Source organism: Rattus norvegicus, chromosome 1 (genome assembly GCF_021556685.1).
Source record: "Rattus norvegicus strain SHRSP/BbbUtx chromosome 1, alternate assembly SHRSP_T2T, whole genome shotgun sequence".
Classification (NCBI taxonomy): Eukaryota; Metazoa; Chordata; class Mammalia; order Rodentia; family Muridae; genus Rattus; species Rattus norvegicus.
The window spans coordinates 9211944-9226291 of NC_141534.1; the positions used below are offsets into that span (position 1 = coordinate 9211944).

Below are 14348 nucleotides of genomic sequence, written 5' to 3' on the forward strand. Positions count from 1 at the left end.
CACGGCTGCTGGGAGCTGTTTTCTGTATTATTTGGGGGTTCACTTCTTTACTTAAGAGTGCCGGTTTTGGTGAGTGAAATACAAATAACTATTACATCAGGAAATAAGGTTACTCTCTAGACCTTAGTGTTCGGGCTTGGCTATCTCCCTTTCTGGTTCCATTCTTTTACTAACGTGGACACACTTACGTAAGGGCTTCACTGGTGGCAGGAAGGCTTGGGCCTTCACTACAGAGCTTCCTTTATTTCTGTGGGTAAAGCCCAATCGCCACTGAGGCGAAACTTACTCTGGTGGCGAGTCTGAAAGCATTTCGGGTTTTTAAATGAACGGAGCACAGACTCACAGAGCCCAAATCATACACAGATGTATTCATATGCAGGCATAGCACATTCGTGGTATTAAAATGTTGTGGTTTATGGTTCTACTTTTATGATATCTCCAGAATAATGGAGAGTGGAGACTGTAACACACCAATATATTAGCATTTGGAACAGCCAAGTATTGGAAAGAACCTATGCCCATCAAAGGAGGAATGAAGGTACAAAGAGTTGTATATAATATACAGTGGGATGTTATATTGTACAAGGAAGGAGAACGCTTTAGTATACGCTACAATACACACTGAACCTCAGAACATAATAAAGGAATCAAACACAGGAAAACTTGCGGTTATTCCATTTATAGGAGGCACTAAAACAGGCAAATCAAGAGACAGAAATCACAATGGAGATGATTATGTATGACATTCTCGGTCAAAAACTGCTCCCAAACCCATGTACCGAACGAAGGCACAGTCCTCAAAGCAGCAGCGTCCTGTGGTGGGGCCTTTGGAAGGTGTTTGGATCCTGAGGGCTTTGAGCCAGCCTGTGGATTAAGCGGTTGATGCATTCCTAGTTAACTGGCTATTGGGAAGTTGAAGGCGCTGTGAGGTGTAAAGTCTATTTAGGGGAAGCGGGCTGTTGGGACTGCCTTTGAAGGCTACCCTTTCACCACATTCCTTTCAGTCCCCACGAGATGAGCAACTTTCCCGTTCTACTTTCTTCTTTGTGAGTGCTGTCAGAGCTCATGACATGGACAGAAACCGCTGATGCTGGGATGGATGATAAATAAGCCTTCCCTCCCTTTAAACTGTTCACCCAAGGATATCGTGTTTGTTTTCGTTGCTTTTTTCTGTGTGTAACAGCAGTGGAAATGTCACTAATACACAAGGAAATGAGGGGAAAGGAGGAAGAGGGAGTTTGTGTCGTAGATGTTGAAAAATTCGGGGGCTCGACATCATAACTATACCACGTAAGTATACATCTACAGATGGTGAATAATTCCACCGTATTCTCTCTTTTATTAAAAGATTTATTTATTTATTATAAATCAGTACACTGTAGCAGTCTTCAGACACACCAGAAGAGGGCATCAGATCCCATTACAGATGGTTGTGAGCCACCATGTGGTTGCTGGGAATTGAACTCAGGACCTCTGGAAGAGTAGTTGGGTGCTCTTAACCACTGAGCCATCTCTCCAGCCCCCCGTATTCTCTTAATGAAGCCAAAATAATTCTGTGAAAAGCGTTATCACACATGCACTAAGAGTCCACGGGATGATTCCTAATGATACTCTGCTATACCCATAACCGGAGCCTCACCTGATAGGCTTCATCGAGCCACCAATGGGAGCAGACACAGAGACCCACAGCCAAACATTAGGTGGAGCTTAGGGAACCCTGGAGAAGAGGGAGCCAGAAGGGTCAAGTACACCACAAGAACATGGCCCTCAGAACCAACTAATCACGGCTCATATCAGTTCACAGAGACTGACGCCACAACCAGGGAGCCTGCATGGGTCTAAGCTAGGTCTTCTGTGTGTATATGATGGCTGTGTATCTTGTTGTTCACATGGGAATCCTAACGGTGGGAACAGGGGCTGGCTCTTGGGACCCTGTTCCTCCTACTGGATGGTCTCCTGCAGCCTTGATCAGAGGGCCTGCGTCTGGACTCAATATGCTCTGGTCGATATCGCTGGGTAGCCTGTACTTCTCTGAAAGGGACAGAGGAGGAGTGGACCTAGGGGAGAGGGGGCAGGGGAGAGGAGGGGAAGAGAGAAGTGGAGGAAGAGGAAACTCTGGTCAGGATATAATATATGAAACACTAGCAAAAAGGTTTTTTTGTTTTATTTTGTTTTTGTTTTTGTTTTTTAGCAGAAGGACTGGTAGAAACCAATGGAAATTAAACTGTTGATTGTCGGTATGAGATGTGGAGTTGATATGACTTGCTCTGTTAGTCATAAATCAATGGCGGTTAGATCTTTCTTGTCTAGTTTTAACTAAGGTAAGGAGGTGTTGGGCAGCTACCAAGTGGCCTCCATGTAGGAAATAAGCAACAGATCCCCAACTTCATGTTATCAAAGAGTCAATTAGTTTTACAAACCCGTTACAAACCTGACTCACTGTAAGACCCTTTCCTCCATTAGGCAAACTGGGGGTGCAATTCATCTCTGAATGGCACTTACATTCTGCATATCTGTTCCTGCTACTGTGCTGGCCTTTAGTGGACTGGGCCTTTCATTTATTGTTCTTAGGATCTGCTGCTAAGCCTGAGGTTTGCTCCTCAGCAAGTGTAATGCACGTTTGATCTACACGGGACCAACATATAATGCCTATGTGTCTTTAGTTAACTTCTACATTTATGTGTCCAGACCGGATCCTTCCTGAAACTTTAGAATTCCATGACCAGTCACCACGTCGATACCACCGTGGACAAACGATAATTCTGACTTGAGCTTTCCACGTATCATCCCGCCATCCCTACACTCTGACTCCTGTGCAGTCGGCCTGTCGCATGCTCTATCATCTGATGTGCCCCTTATCCAACCCCTGCAAGGGTTGGTTAGCCCCATTTCACAATAAGCTGAGGCCAAGCCAAGCACCGTCGGGAAAAACTGGGAAAGCCAGGAGCGAAATGCACAGTTGTTTCCCCTTTGAAACAACTTTAATTTATTTATTATGTATATAATGTATTATAGTCCTTGGACCCTTTGTTCCTAACATGTCCCACTTCTCCATCTATGTCTCTGCTTTTACATGAGTAATTAGGATTGTTTGCATGAATGTAGGTGGTGGGAGAAAAGTTTGTGGGAGCCCAAAGAACTTAACAGTGGCTACGCTGATGAAGGAAACCCACCCTTCACACCCCAGCAGCAACCCAAATAGGAGTGGGGCCTCCAGAGCCCCTGTCCCACCCATGCATGATCTCCTTTTTGCTGTCTGGCTTGCTTTCCCTAAGGCACATGATATTGTCTCAAAATAGCCATTTTTGCCCTCTGCTCTGTAATTTTATTTTATTTTTTTATCATTTCAGGTAGAGATGTAGAAGTCCTGTTACTTGGGCTTCCACCTGGATTGGTGTGAATGATGTATCCACTTGTCCTAACAGGTTGTGATTTCACCATTTGCTTCCTTGATGTTATCACAGTTAAGTTTTTTGCACAAAGCTGACTCATGGCCTTGCTCATCTGTGAATGGGGAGTTCTTAGATCTTGGTTCGTTTTCAACTGCTGCCTCATTTTTAAAGTTTTCTCATGTAAGTGCCCAGATATCTATGCTTAAGGCGACGGCAACTTATGTTAGAGATTTTTCCGCAGAAATCAACAGCCAGGGTTAACGTGTGCATGTGTGCGTGGGTATACCTATGTACATGCATGTGCATATTAATGGGCGTTATAAGACTTCTGAATTGTATGTTTTATCACATATACTTCTAATGCACTTATTTGAAATTTACAAGTAAAAAAAAAAAAAAACCAACGCTTGTCCATGACTTCCCTCTGAGCACTTTGCAAACAGAGATGGAGAGGTAAAGTTGACGGAGGAGATGCCTATCCTCGTGAGCACAGTCTATAAGAGGCCACGCAATTATAAGAGCACTTGCAAGCGAGGGCACAGTTTCAAAGGCCAGGAGCTGCAGAGATGGCTCTGCTGTAGGGCTAAGACTCATAACAATTACAAAGGCCAGGATAGGAGTGCCTTGGAAGCACAGGGATTATCTTCTGCTCTTGAAAAGATTGCTTATGTCCAACTAGTCATCTTGGTGCATTCTCTTGCATATTCAACTTGCTTTCAAGCCTTTCTTCATGGCTGATATGTTCAAATGACTTTCATAATGTGCAATAAAAAAAAGCTTTCAACAATTTCATAACCATTGTTCTTTGACTCTCCTTCTCTCCGAGGCAAATTAGTAACCGATGAGTACTTACTGATTCCCTGAACTCTGCATTGCTCCTCTGCCAACGTAACTTAGTGTTTTTAAAAATATGTTACAGACACACACACACACACACACACACACACACACAGAGAGAGAGAGAGAGAGAGAGAGAGAGAGAGAGAGAGAGAGAGAGAGAGAAAGGGGGGCTTATGTGTATCTATTCCTTATTTTATGTGTTTGAATGTCTTGTCTAAATGTATGTCTGTGCACCATGTGTGTGTCTAAATGTATGTCTGTGCACCATGTGTGTGTGGGGGCCAGAAGAGGGCACCACACCCCTGGAACTGGTGTTACACACAGTTGTGAGCTGCCATGTGGACGCTGGAGACTGAACACGGGTTCTCTGGAAAAGTGAACTTAACCACTGAGCCATCTCTCCAGTTCCTACCACTTCATCCTTAATGTCCCAACACAGCATGCTTATTGGTTTGGTTGCCATTTCTCTTTCCTTTTGTCCCCTGCCACACTGAACAGTCTTTTTCACCCTCTGTAAGTTCATTCACTATTCTACCATGAAATGTGGACTTCATGGTCTTACTTTAAGCGTAACGCTGGTTGGTCTGCAGGCATCTAAGTGTACTGTGTGCTTGTCTGGGGCCTTCACAGGCCAGAAGAGGATGTCAGACACATTGGACTGGTGTTATAGAAGTTGGGAGTCACAAAGTTCAAAAGAACAACTGTTCTTTTGCAGGAACAGTAAGCACTTTTACCCAGTGAGTCATTTCTACAGCCCTGGGCATTCCTTGAAGCTTAGTTTATAATCACTTTTTTAATGCTATGCATTCCGTTGATAAATTCATGGCTGTGGCTTCCCACCCATCACATACATAGAGAGTTCACAGACTTCTATCCCTACCTAGTTATCTCTTCTATGTTTTAGAAAATATTCTCAGTTCTCAAAGCAAGTCATTTTGCACATCTTAACTCTGACTCCAACTCAGTCTTTCTACAGCCAACGTTATTTCTATTTCTGGACAGACTTCCCGAATTCCTCAACTCTGAGAATGGTTTCATTTTGCAACTCAGACACCTGTCAACGTCTCCCCCTTTCATCACGCACGGTCTGATCAAGGTTACCTCAACCGTCTCTGCAACACATTGATTTGTTTTTGATTTCTATTTAATTTGTGTGACAATTTCTCAGTCCGGAGACTGCAAGAGTTTCTATGTTGTGTCTTCTCTCTTTTCCCTACTTTTCTACTGTCACACTGGGCGCCATGAGTTTTCTCTGTCACAGATATGAGCACATTAACTTTTAACCCGTCAGTGGTTCTCCATTCGTCTTTGTTATACACAATGAGTGTAGACACCCGCCTCACAGCGGCTCGTCTGTTTGCTTCTTTTTGAATCCTTTCTCCTTCTGCTCTTTGGAGTCTAGTTACACCGATTGGCATCTGGTCCCGATTTCCCACGTTCCCTCCTGTAATGAGGATTTTCATGTGTGCCTCTTCTTCCCTATGCTGGTTGTTACCCATCCTGTAGATTAGTGAACTTGTATCTATCTTCAGATATCCTAGTTCTACTCTGATAAACAAGCAGCCATCACTCTACTCAGAGAAGTCTCCCCTCTCCAACTCCCCCCGTCCATCAGGTTAATTCAAATATAGTAAGTTCTTAGGGAACCATAGATATATTTTTTTTTATTTAGGCTCTTTTACTAGAGCTTAAATTTGAGTCCTAACTTGACTTGAACTAGAGTACACGTTTTGTAAGGCTTAGAAGCTGTCAACTTAGCAGTTCCCACTAGGCCTGTCATATGTCAGGAACCTGAGTGGATGACGAGAAGCCATTTAAGCTGTGCCAGATGAGGAAGATTTAGTTGAATAAAGATGGGAGGAAAGAACTTTTTAGCTAAAAGGAATATCCAAAGACCCAAGAAAAAGGGAATCTTGACTTAAGATAGTCAAGAAGAAACTTTTTTTTTCTTGCTGAGATCAGGGTGGGGCTGGTGTCAACTCTGGGTGGTCTTCTTAAATCATCCAAACGTTAGACTCTATCAAGTGTAGTGAGGAAGAAGTGTTTGAAGCATATCAAATAAAGTGGACAGATGGAACTGAAAATCAATTCTATCCGGAATAGTGGTGGCCTAGATGGAAATGGCAGCATTGGAAATGAAAATTAATGGACAGTTTCATAAGATATATAGACCAGCATCTATCAAAGTGTAGGTCATAAGCAGATGTTGCTTACATTGAACCACAGAGAGACTGTTTACCCAAGGACAAACACTATATACCTTTCCCCTGTTCCCTGAAGCACTGGTTGTTCAGTATTTGCCAATAACCACTGGTAACAAACATTAAAAACAAAAACAAGATATCAGAAGAAAAATGTCAGACATACGATGATGCAAACTGGCTTGCAAAAGGAAAGTTTCAGTCATATGGAAATGCATGCACGATCACACACACACACACACACACACACACACACACACACACACACCACATCCTGGCTAGGTCATGACACAGAATGTGGTTTTTCAATTCATAGTAAACATTAAAAATAAAATGTACTCTCTTCAGAAATGGAATTAGAGGACTTGGTGATTGACTGGGCTTATACGGTGAAGCCTCTGAGGTGAGTTAAGGATTAATCATAGATTCCTGGCTTGATGAGCCAGGTGGAGAGGGTTGCCATTTCCTGAGATAGGAAATAAGGCAGTGAGGATGCTGCCTTCAGGGGATGAGGAGTTCTGTCTGGACACGCTCAGTTTGAGGTATCCAAATGATATACAAGGGGAGTCCCGAAGGCCGTTAGTTACATGGGTCTGAAGTGGCAACACCAACTGTCAACAAAAATGTTCACTGTCAACAAAATGCTAGGGAACAGACTGTGACTATCTCCATGAGAGTGTAGTACAGAAAGCATCAGGAAAACTGGTTCATGAAAGAGCTCCAAAAAGGGTTGTGTTTCAAGAGGAAGATGGGAAAATGGGACTAAATAGGTAAACCATGAAATGTGGGCTAGGGATATGGGTGTGAGAGAGAGGGAAATGTGGTTTCCTGAAGCCAGGGAGTGGTTCAAAGACACCATGTCTATTAGCAAAGAAACTGAGAATCAAGAGTTACCTGGCTTCCCGTTTGTCAAGTGCAAGGAAGGACATTTTCAGATTGTGTGTGTGTGTGTGTGTGTGTGTGTGTGTGTGTGTGTGTGTGTGTGTAGTATTATTGGAATCTACTTTGGGTATTGACTGCATATCACATATTGATGAAGAGTTAAAAAATCTGACCTCAAATTTAGTAGCTCACTTGGTCACATGGACAAAGATCATGAGCTGGGACAGTGACATGAATGAGGTCCCCATGTCAACCCTTCCTTTTCTGGCTGTTATCCTTATTTATCCTGAATGGACACAGAAGCTATCATACCACCAGGAGCCTTTTTAGATCCCTGATTATTTAAGGAGGCTAAAAGGATACTATTCAAATTTAGATAAGGAGCTAGGTGACTTGAAAGTTAGGCTTTCGCAATTCCTATAGCCAAGAATGACTCCCAGGGGAGAGATAAGGACAGCAACCTACACACAAAACCTTCTGCCCAAAAATGTGTACTGCCTACAAGATGTGCAGGGATGAAGGACAGAGAAGGAGGGAATGGCCAGCCAATGACTGCCCCGAATTGAGACCCATCCCATGGGCAAGAATCAAACCCTCACACTATTAATGATGCTCTGTTATGCTTGCAGACAGGAGCCTAGCATAACTGTTCCCTGAGGGGGCTTCACCCAGCAGTCAATGGAAAGAGATGCAGGGACTCACAGTCAAACATTAGGTGGAGTTCGGGAAGTCTTATGGAAGAGTTGGGGGAACGATTGAGGGACCCAAAGAGGACAGGAACTCAATCGGAAGACCAACAGAGTCAACTCAGCTGGACCTTTGGGGCCACCCAGAGACCGTACTACCAACCAAAGAGAGAGCATGGGCTGGACCTAGGGCCCCTGCACATATGTAAGAGATGTGCAGCGTGGTCTTCATGCAGACCTCCCAACAACTGGAGTAGGGGCTGTCCCTGAATCTGCTGCCTGCCTGTAGATCCCATTTGACTCACTGAAACACCTTGTCTGGCTTCAGTGGGAGAAGATGTGCAGTGACTTGTGCAAGGGAGATGAGAGGGATAGTGTAGTGTGTGAAGGAAGGAGGAAGGAGGAAGGAGGAATGGGGTAGGATCTGCAAGAGGGGATACTGGGAGGAGGGGGCACTGGTATTGGGATGTAAGGTGAATAAACAAAAAAATTAAAAGAAAGTTAGGCTTTTAGCTTGTAAGACACACATATAGACTTATGTTCCACAGCGGTTTATAGCCAGCTATGTTTGTAGGCTGGTGACAGGCACTATGCTTTCTGGGAGCCCTTCTTTAGGGGTAGGTGCTATGTTTGTATCATTTTACAGATGAGAATGCTGAGGCCCAGTGAGGTTGTGTAGTGGAGAAGCTAGACACATGTCTCAGAAGGTCAGGTTTTAACTTGCTTAGCCGGCTGCTCTGCTGCCCCAGAGGTCAGTCTATGATGAATGGGAACGGAATCCTGGAAACCCTTTAATATGCTTAGAAACCAAAAATGACTTAGGCATGAAATCTCTCTATAAAGTTTCCCCCCTCTGAATATAAAAGCAACTCACAGGATCGTAGAAATGTTGCAAAAATGCAACATAAATCACTTTTAGTGAAGTTTTAACACAAGATTGGGTGTCTTGTAAAACTCAAGGATCACATTTTATAACTTCCTTTGAGAAGAGGGGAAACCACTGCGGGGATAAAACGCTCCTTTGGAGGAGGCGATGACTTATCTTTTAAGAAACAGTCACACCACATGTGTATTTAACCTATGAGGACTCACTGTACTTGCCGAGCAATGGCCTGAGTCCTGGGTAGGTAGCATAGCGTATGGACATCAACTCCTTGTCCCATCATGTCTCTCAACCCTCTGATGCTTCTGCACTTCACCGTCAAGTCTATCCATTCCTGTGTTGAGTGAACTTTGTGTGCGACTTGAGGACTCTTCTGAAGGCTGCGTGAACTTTCTAGTACTGATTTAACAAGGGCCTGATTTATTGCATTTCGGCAACTCCGGAAGTTTTGTTTGTGTTGTTGTGGTGGCTGTGCACGGACTCACTCATTTGTGGGATGAACAGTAGCGTGGTGTGTAGGTGTGATTATGAGACTGTGAGGTGGTGAGTTTGCCTAGACTTGCTAATGAACAGGTAGCCGAGACGCAGGCTCTGTGAAGGGATGCTCGCTTAGATGGAAAAATGGGCTCAAAGCTTCTCTCACACTAGGTATTAGCAGTGCTAGAAAATGCGTCCGCTCACAGACAAGCACCACGCAGAGAGATGCACTGAGTCATGTTGAAGTACCATTTAGCTTACAAACAGCACTGCAGAAGCCTAGCGTTATACATTGGGGGTAGTTTTCAAGGTAATACCTTACAACACAATCAAAATTTAGTGTTCAATAAAGATTTCTTGATTATTTTCAATGAAGCTAGTCCCACAGATCCTGAAGTAGGCTTTCTCTCTCTCTCTCTCTCTCTCTCTCTCTCTCTCTCTCTCTCTCTCTCTCTCTCTGTGTGTGTGTGTGTGTGTGTGTGCCATGTGTCACACAGTACACAGTGCTCCTAAGGGACCGAGGCTTGAATTAAAATATGCACAGTCGCCATTTTGTAATTACTAGTAATTTACTTTAACAAAGGGCCCTCCTAATATTTCTCATTTGGGCCTCACAAATTACACATGGCTGTGTATGTAGCTAAGTCTTTAACACTTTGGAAAAACTTCTACCTCATTCATCTATTTTCGAATCACCTCGAACACTGTGGAATGCCTTTGATCCCCTCTCCAGGTTAGTAGGGTAGTTTCAACGCCGCCTGCTAATACGATCTAAAGTATGTGAATGAGCTAGAAGTTGACACCAAGACTAGAGAACACAGCAGAGATAGAGGATAAGTACGTAATTCGTCTCTGTAACAGGCAGATAATGGAGTTATTAGCACCATCAGCTTACAATGAAGTTTTTTTTTTAAATATCTGAGCAAAGCAAACAAGCAGTGACAGAAGCTTTTCCAGTGTTTCTCTTTATATGGAAGAACATAACATTTCCCTGTACTCCACACAAGAATATTTTCAAGGTTACGAGTCCCTCCACCCATCCCCAGGGAAACAGGCAAATTGTGCAAGCCTTTCGGAATGAATTCTGTCATGAGGTCATGAGGGAATGTGTTTTCTTCCTGGTTCTAAATCACAAATATCGGAGTGATTTATCCACGAAGGAAGGCCAATAATCAACTTCAGAAAGTTTCCCTTTAGCACATCTCCTGGCACAGGCTTAGACAGGTTGCGAATGATTCGTTTCCAATGAGAACCACTCTCTCCAATCCGCCTGACTTTATGGTGATGTTTTCCTGGAGAGAATTCAATCTGAATTTCCCTCCATAAAACTCGTGGCTGGTTTTCCTTAACTTTAATCACTTGGAACTTCTCAAAGCACACCAGGTGCCAAGCATCAAGCTGCCACATTGAACACCGGAGGGAACATGTGTTCTTTCAGGAGGGAGGTGGGGACCCAGCAAGGGACCATTACGATCCATGTGACCACTGGAGTTGGCGGCTGAAGGAAGCCACACATTCACACTGGGAGGCGAGGAGGGACTGTCTGAATTCCACGGCAGATATCCTAATTTTCCACACTTTTGCAGAGAGTGACTTCACTTACTATTCTGACCCTCAGAGGCACTAAATGCTTTTCACTGGGACAGTTAAGAATTCCTCGCTGTCTTCCTCACTGCCTGTTCCGCACTCCACATCTCGCTGGCTACTTCTGGAGATCCTTTTTTTTTTTTTTTTTGAGTGCTGCCCCAATGTCACATTGTATAGTGAGAACATCTCTGCTCTTGTCACAGTGCTGCTTCTCCAGTGACAAAGGTTCTGTTGGTTTATTTTCCACTTACCATTCATGGATTAGGCCTGAGTGGTGGTGGCAGAGATGGGAACTGGGAACGTAGCAGTTCCTGAGGTAGATGTGGTCTATGACCAGAACCAACAGGCCCAGACTCAGAGCTCTCCGGCCCTTAAGTGACACATGAGACTCGCATTACTATTCAGGACAGCCCTAGAACATTGACAAGTGTTCTTTGCCAAAGTTTAACGTTTGTTTGTTACTCTGAATTAAACGATCAAAAGCTCCAAGAGCTTTATGTTTAAAGAAGCTGAAACCCCCAGCCTCAAGAATTGTAGCGCTTAGCTGCCCACTCACACCTGGCCCTGCCCCTCAAGCCAAGTCACATCTATTTCTTTCAGCCATTGCGTCAGGCCTTTGGCATAGTGCGCTGCATCCCCACCTCCACTACCTGAGGAACTCTGGGCACTTGATAGTTGCTGTGAGAACATACTTCGTGTTCTTCAGTGACATGACTCTTAGTAGGGCGATCACACACCAGGGTGGGCCCAACTCCTAAGGACAGCTTGGTGTCACAAACTAAAATTGATGGGAAAAGGAGGAGGAGGAGGAGGAAGAGGAGGAGAAGGAAGAAGAGGAAAAAGAAGAAAAGGATTAACCTCATAGTTGGGCGGTGTCCTGGCTAGTTTTATGCCAACTTGATACAAGTTAGAGTCTTTTGAGAAGAGGGAATCTCAGTGGAGGAAATGCCCCTACTGGATTGGCCTGTGGGTAAGGCTGGGCTCTATGTTTTCAGTGGGTGATTGATGTGGGAAGGCCCAGCTCATTGGGTGTGGCATTGGCCTTGGGTGGTATTGAGTAAGACATGGGGAACAAGCCAATGAGCAGGGCTCCTCCATAGCCTCTGCTCTTGCCCTTAGGTTCCTGTTTAGACATAGAAACTAAAGCCTTTCTTCTACAAGTTATTTTTATTTTTCTTATTGGATGTTTTTTATTTATTTATATTTCTTTTTTATTGTTTTTTTAAAATTTACATTTCAAATGTTATCCTAGTTCCCAGTTTCCCGACAATAAAACCCCTATTCTATCCCCCTCCCCCTCCCTTCTATGAGTGTGCCCCCCCCAACCACCCACCCCTTTCCACCTCCCTGCTCTGACATTCTCCTACACTGGAGGGTCCAGCCTTGGAAGGACCAAGAGCTTCACTTCCCACTGGTGCCCAACACCTATCTCTTCCCATCCTCTGCTACATATGCAGCTGGAGCCTTGGGTCTGTCCGTGTGTACTCTTTGGGTGGTGATTTAGCCTCTGAGAGTTCTGCTTGGTTGGTATTGTTGTTCTTATAGGGTTGCAAGTCCCTTCAGCTCCTCCAATCCTTTAACTCCTCCAATGGGGACCCCATTTTCAGTTTAATGGTTGGCTGCGAGCCTTTGCCTCTGGATCTGTCATGCTCTGACAGAGCCTCTCAGGAAACAGCTATATCAGGCTCCTGTCAGCACGCACTTCTTGGCATCAGCAATGTTGTCGGGGGTTTGGTGGCTGTGTGTATATGGGCTGGATCCTTAGGTGGGGAAGTCTCTGAAGGACCACTCCTTCAGTCTCTGCTCCAAACTTTGTCTCCCTATCTCCTCCTATGAATATTTTTGTCCCCCCTTTCAAGAAGGACTGAAGCAGCCACACTTTAGTTGTCCTTATTCTTGAGCTTCATGTGGTCTATGGATTGTATCTTTGAGCTTTTGGGCTAATATCTACTTCTCAGTGAGTGCATATCATGTGTGTTTATTTGTGATTGGGTTACCTCACTCAGGATGATATTTTCCAGTTCCAACCATTTGCCTACGAATTTCATAAAGTCGTTGTTTTTGATAGCTGAGTAATATTCCATTGTGTAGATGTACCACATTTTCTGTATCCATTCCTCTGTTGAAGGGCATCTGGGTTCTTTCCAGCTTCTGTATTATTATTATATAATCTTATTATATATTTATTTATATATATTTATTATTTATTATATTTATTATATATTTATTTATTTATATATTTATATTATTTAATATATTTATTATATATTATTTATATATATTTATATATATTATATATATATAAATTATATATCTTATTATAAATAAGGCTGCTATATGAACACAGTGGAGCATGTGTCTTTGTTATATGTTGGGGCATCTTTTGGGTATAAGCCCAGGAGTGATATAGCTGGGTCTTCAGGTAGTACAATGTCCAATTTTCTGAGGATCCTCCAGACTGATTTCCAGAGAGGTTGTATCAGCTTGCAATCCCACCAACAATGGAGAAGTGTTCCTCTTTCTCCACATCCTCGCCAACATCAGTTGTCAACTGAGCTTTTTTTTATCTTAGCCATTCTGACTGGTCAGAATGCTCAGGGTTGTTTTGATTTCCATTCCCTGATGACTAAGGATGTTGAACATTTCTTTAGGTGCTTCTCAGCCATTTGATATTCCTCAGCTGAGAATTCTTTGTTTAGCTCTGTATCCAATTTTTAATATAGGGTTATTTGATTCTCTGGAGTCTAACTGCTTGAGTTCTCTGTATATATTGGATATTAGCCCTCTATCAGATGTAGGATTGGTAAAGATCTTTTCCCAATCTGTTGGTTGCAGTTTTGTCCTAACCACAGTGTCCTTTGCCTTATAGAAGCTTTGCAGTTTTATGAGATCCCATTTGTCGATTCTTGATCTTAGTGCATAAACCACTGGTGTTCTGTTCAGTAAAATTTCCCTAGACCTCATGTGTTCAAGGTTCTTCCCCACTTTTTCTTCTATTAGTTTGAGTGTATCTGGTTTTATGTGAAGGTACAAGTTATTTTTAAAAATCATGGTGTTTTATCACAGTAATTGAAACCCTAATTAATATAGATGGAAAAGGGTGGAAGGATGGTAATGGGAGGAGGTTGGAGTCAAATATGTTAAAATTTTCTAAAAAGAAAGAATTGTCAAATAAAAGTAAATAAAATTGTTTAAAGGAAAGGCGCTGTGTTGGTGTGGGATGGGGCGCTCTGTGAGTCCCACAGATCTTCAGTGCTGTTCAAGTCTATCACCGCATGACTCGTTTTCTCTCTGTGCATTCATCGATTGCACAGAGTACTGAGGTCCTACAATGATTGTATGGCTGCCCATTTTGCCTTTTAAGTTGTGCAATGTTTAGCATATTAAGATAATTGACTAT

General features: G+C 43.3%; 1 protein-coding gene across 4 annotated transcripts in view; it reads right to left on the reverse strand.

Moving 5' to 3' along the window:
• The window catches only part of Aig1 (androgen-induced 1), a 230092-nt gene that overhangs the window by 7790 nt on the left and 207954 nt on the right, over positions 1 to 14348 (reverse strand). The gene's annotated exons all lie outside the window — the stretch shown is intronic.